Source organism: Oryctolagus cuniculus, chromosome 3 (genome assembly GCF_964237555.1).
Source record: "Oryctolagus cuniculus chromosome 3, mOryCun1.1, whole genome shotgun sequence".
Taxonomy (NCBI): Eukaryota; Metazoa; Chordata; class Mammalia; order Lagomorpha; family Leporidae; genus Oryctolagus; species Oryctolagus cuniculus.
Window position 1 is genome coordinate 97703969 of NC_091434.1, and position 6000 is coordinate 97709968.

Consider the following 6000-nt stretch of genomic DNA (forward strand, 5'->3'; position numbering starts at 1 on the left):
AACATTGGAGTAAAATTAATATTGTGTCTTCCTAAGTTATTTAGAATACTTCATCAGTGAAATCATCAAGGATTGGAATTTTCTTTTTTGAACAGTTTCTATCAATGTATTTAATTTCTTTAAGAATGATAGTCATATAAAGCTGATGCTGTGGCCTAGTGGGTTAAGCCACCACCTGCAGTGCCAGCATTTCATATGGGTGCCGGTTCAAGACCCAGCTGCTCCACTTACTATCCAGGTCTCTGCTATGGCCTGGGAAAGCAGTAGAAGATGGCCCAAGTCCTTGGGCCCCTGTACCCACATGGGAGACCTTAAGAGGCTCCTGGCTCCTGGCTTCAGATTGGCGCAGCTCCAGCCGTTGCCGCCATCTGGGGAGTGAACCAGTGGAGGGAAGGCTTCTCTCTCTCTCTCTCTCTCTCTCTCTCTCTCTCTGCTTCTCCTTCTCTCTTTGTGTAATTCTTTCAAATAAACAAATAAATATTTTAAAAGATAATAATAATAATAGAACTAACACAGTTATGTAGTTTTTCTTAGGTAAACTTGAATAGTTTATGTCTTTGAAAAAATTTATCCATTTCATTTAATCAAATTTATTGGTATAAAAATTTTATGATTTCCCTTGCAACCTCTTGAGATCTGAATTATTTGTCATGATATCCTCTCAATGTTAATGTGTTGGTAATTTGTCTTTTCTCATTGTTTCTTGATCAGCCCACCTAGAGGTTTATAAAATTTTGTGGCCCTCTTGAGAAAATCAGCTTTTGAATTTATTGACATTATTATTTTACTATTCTTATCTTGATTAATTCCTTCATTCTGTGCCTTCTTTGATGGTAGTTCTGTCTTCTTTTTCTAGTTTCTTTAGGTAAAACTTAGAAACTTCTGTTGGTTTCTAACACAAGCACTTAAAGATAAAACTTCCCCCTCTTATCACTGCTTTGGCTCTGTCTGATAAATTTTGATATGTTCTATTTTTATTTTAATTCAATTCCAAATATTTTCCAATTTCCATAGTGACTTTCTCTCTGACACATGAGTTATTTATAAGTATGGTATTTAATTTCCAAATATTTGAGGAATTTTCTATATATACTTTTCATACTGATTTCTAGTTAATTCCACTGCAGTCAGAGCACTTACTGTATGCAATTTCAGTTCTCTGAAATGAGTTAATTTTTATGACCTAGAACACAGTCTATACTTTCACTTATAAAGAACTCATATTCTTCTGTTATCAGGTACATTGTTCAAAAATGTCTATTAGCATTATCACGTGGGTTGATCGTGTTATTGAGGCACTGTCTACTTACTGAGTCCCCATTTGCTTTCTCTATCCAATACTGAAGAAAGGATATTAACATAACTAATTGTGATGGTTTATTTCTTCTTCCACGTGTATCAGTTTTTGCTTATGTATTTGGAAGCTTTATTGTTAGTTAAATGTATATTTAGAATAGTATGTCTTCTAGATGAATTAGCCCCTTTATCACTATGTAATATCCCTTCTTGAGCAGTAATAATTTTACCTGCTTTGAAATATATGTTGTCTAATATTAGCAATCACCTACAACTTTCTTTAATTAGAGTTTTCATGGCACGTCTTTTTCAATCTTTTGAATTTCGAATTGTATCTTTATATTTAAAGTGACTTTCATATAGATAGCATACAATTGAGGGCTGCTGTTTTGTCAATCTCTCATAAGGACATGCTGAGATGACTTTTTTTAATGTAATTATTGATATTGTTAGTATAAAACTCACCATTTTGTGAGTTGCATTATTTTTATCAAAATTGTTCCTTTTTCTCTCTTCCTGCCTTCTTTGGACTAAATAATTATGTAATCCCATTTAATCTCTACAATTAGATTGTCATACCTCTTTTCTGAGAGATCCCATAGGATTTACAAGACACATTTTTAACTTATCATGGCCCTATATATATATGGCAGAATTACAGAGAGGCAGAAGCAGAGAAAGAGAAAATTCTTCCAATCCATTGATTCACTCCCCAAATGACCTCAACGGCTGGAGCTGGGCAAATCTGAAACTAGAGCCAGGAGTTTCCTCCAGGTTTCCCAAGTGGGTGCAGGGGCCCAACACTTGGACCACCTTCCATTGCTTTCCTAGGCCATAGCATAGAGCTGGATCAGAAGTGGAGCAGCCAGGACTTGAACCAGTGCCCATATGGGATGCTAACACTGCAGGCAACAGCTTTACCCACTATGCCACAGCGCCAGCCCCTATGGTCTACTTTTAAGTATTTCATATTTAGAAGGGGACTCCAGTTCTCCTGCCTACTTACCAACTAAGCCCTATACAGAAATGCTTAGATTTCAGATAAGCTTTTTTCAATGTAATGGTCTTTCTGATCTGTACAACTTTCTAGGATAGAGTCTTAACCAATTATTTAGCCAAACACCAGTTTAGGTGTTGGTATGTAGGTAGTTTGTAGAAATAAATTCAATCCAAAATCAGTTTACTTGGATAAGGAAAATTACTCTAGATAATCTGGGTTGTTGCCCTAATCCAAGGCTGAGTTTCCCTGAAAGAGAGAAAAAATTGCCTTGGACAGCAGATTAGGCCTGTGCCTGTGAGCTTCAACCTGATCATCCTCTCTCCTAGACAATCTTGGCTGACTTGCTGAGTCAGTTTCCACAGTCATACAATTCAGTTCCACTAGATAAGAGAGACAGAAAGATGGATGGATGGATAGACAAATCTACCACAGATTGTTTCGCTTTAAAAAAAAAAAAAAAGCTTTTATTTATTTATTTGAGAGGTAGAGTTACAGACAGTGAGAGGGAAAGACAGAGAGAAAGCTCTTCTGTCTGCTGGTTCACTCCCCAAATGGCCGAAATGGCCGGAGCTGGGCCAATCCAAAGCCAGGAGCCCAAGGATTTGGGTCATCTTCTACTGCTTTCCCAGGCTATAGCAGAGAGCTGGATGGGAAGAGGAACAGCCGGGACTAGAACTGGTGCCCATATGGGATGCCGGCGCCGCAGGCAGAGGATTAACCTACTGCATCACAGCGCCGGGCCCCAGATTGTTTCTTTAGCTGAGCAATGACTGATAGAATTCTTGTTTTCAAAAAATTTATATTATACACAGATTATGAACAGTGAACATATCAAGAGGTTATGGAGTCATGGTTATGGTTAAAAACATTCATGAAAAATAAATATTATGAAAAAACTGCATGGAGTTCAAAAAATTTTTGCACCAAAATAAACATATTTTAATACCATTTTTCAACGAATTTTTTGAAGTACCCTCCTGATGCAAAGAGAAACGAAGAGAAATTTGTCAAGGTCCCAGTATGTTTTGAAGGTAAAGATGAGAGGTCTTATGAGGGATTTGTATAACAGTTGTGGAAAAAAGAAGAGATGAGGCCAGCGCCGCAGCTCAATAGGCTAATCCTCCAACTGCGGCGCCAGCACCCCAGGTTCTAGTCCCGGTCGGGGCTCCGGATTCTGTCCTGGTTGCTCCTCTTCCAGTCCAGCTCTCTGCTGTGGCCTGGGAGTGCAGTGGAGGATGGCCCAAGTGCTTGGGCCCTGCACCTGAATGGGAGACCAGGGGAAGCACCTGGCTCCTGGCTTCAGATCAGCGCAGTGTGCCGGCCTCAGTGCACTGGCCGCAGCGGCCATTGGAGGGTGAACCAATGGAAAAAGGAAGACCTTTGTCTCTCTCTCACTATTCACTCTGCCTGTCAAAAAAAAAAAAAAAAAAAAAAAAAAAAAAAAAGAGAGAGAGATGAGAATGGCGCTAACCATTTGGGCCCAAATTTCACTTCCTTTCCTAACTTCTCTGGCCTAGTATAGGTGATGCTCCATGGCCCTAGTCTTTTGGCAGTAAAGTGATCATCCACTGTCTTGTGTCTGCTTTTCACTTTCTATAACAAAACTCAAGATCACGAAGCTCCCCAAGCTATAGACTGTTCAGATCTTGTTCACAGCTACACCTATTACAGTGCCCACAGACTCTCAAAACTGTGTATTAAATGAATGATCAGGGTTTTTTGGTAAAGTTTATAGTTGGTAATTAAGAAAAATTTAAAAATTATATTAACCTCAATCTACTTCATATATATTTAATATAGTGTACTTCATTGTATTTTAGTTTTATAATTTTAATCATTTTGATTTTCAGTGTTCATTTTTACCTTTGCTTCTTTTTCTACTGAGGGGTTAATTTTTTTATAATTTGGACAAACTTTATTATTATATATATTGTCATCTATATTATCTATAGAAATATTCTTTGTTATTTTATACATCAATTTTAATAATTTTGATTTACAAAAGTGACTTTATTTTTCATTTTCATGTGGTCAAACCTATTGATTATTTCTCTTAAAACTGCCTTAGTTAAGAAAATGCGGTATAGATACACTATGGAATACTACTCAGCCATTAAAAAGAATGAAATCCTATATTTTACAAAAAATTGGATGTAACTAGAAACCATTATGCTTAGTGAAATAAACCAGTCTCAAAAAGATAAATATAATATGTTTTCTCTGATATGTGTCAGTTAATATAGAATATAAAAAATTTATTGTAATGAAATGAATATTTTGGGATATATTGTCATTTTTAGTCCTTGTTTATACTCCTGTGAAACTGTGGTCTTCCTACTTTTTACTTGTTTAATATTTATTGTCATAGGAGAATTAAGTCAGTGAACAAAGAGTGTGTTAAAATTATGTCTTTGAAAAAAAATGCCTTAATTACACATACTTTTATATCTACTTAGCAAACACATGTAATTTATATCATCCTTCAGTTTTTTATGTTTCATTTTTGCAAATTACCCCTATTTTTCTTCCTGGAATTTATTTTCTCCATGATAGAAGAGGAGCTGCTAAACTGAATTTCTTTAAACATGAAAAGCAATTGAAAAGATTAATCCAGCGGCCTGCATTGTGACCTAGTAGGTTAAGCTGCAAAGTCAGCATCCCATATGGGTACTAGTTCAAGTCCCAGCTGCCCCTCTTCCAATCCAGCTCCCTATTAACGTGCCTGGGAAAGCAGAAGAAGATGACCCAAGTACTTGGGCCTCTGCAACCATGTGGGAGACCAAGATGGAGTTCCAGGCTCCCAGCATCAGCCTGGACCAATGCTGGCCCTGGCCATTTGGCCATCTGGGGAGTGAACCCAATGATAGAAGACATCTATGTTTCTTCCCTCTCTCTCTGTAACTCTGCCCTTCAAATAAATAAATATTAAAAAAAGAAAGGAGAGAATAACTAATTTTAAGCTGAAAGACTTCTTTAATGATCCCTCACAGCTAAGGATTTTGTATTCTGTGTGTTGTTTATTAAATAGTAACTAATGTCCTTGCTTCAGAAACTATTGTAGCTTTCCCTGCAGGTAAGAGTAAAATACGGGGTAAAGGCACTCTTTATGTTAAAAGTTGTCTCAATGCACATCAGATGTTTATTTGAATTGGCTCACTGAGCTACTACTACTGAAAGATTTAGAATTTTAGCACAAACAGTGCTTTAGTCTTCCCAAATAATCTTTCTAGTTACCCAGGACTTCCAAACTGATAGAGATAAAAGGAAGAATTTTATTTTGTATGAGCATACTTTGGGACTTGGTAATTTCCAGATCTTTTTATGTGTTCAGCAAAGACTGTGCTCATTCTACCTGTGACCTAAATAAGGCTTAAATCAATTATTTAATAGCATAACACTAGTCCACTGACATGCTCTTAATTTAGCACAGCCACAAGTAATTGAAGAAACTTTCTAAGCTTTTTTCTGCTTGTCAAAATTCAGCACAAAAAGAACAAAATAATAGTGGAGACCAAAGATATATAAACATAAGAAAGTTTTTCAAACTTTAAAAAATAATGATTTTGAGCCCAAGATTGACTACTATACTAAATGTAGGACTTTTCATAGTTCAGGGTCTTAAATCCCTAGAGATGCAGAAATCCCAATACAATATATTTCTATTATTAGCATTTTCTATTTTTAATGCTGCTAAATTTCTGCTG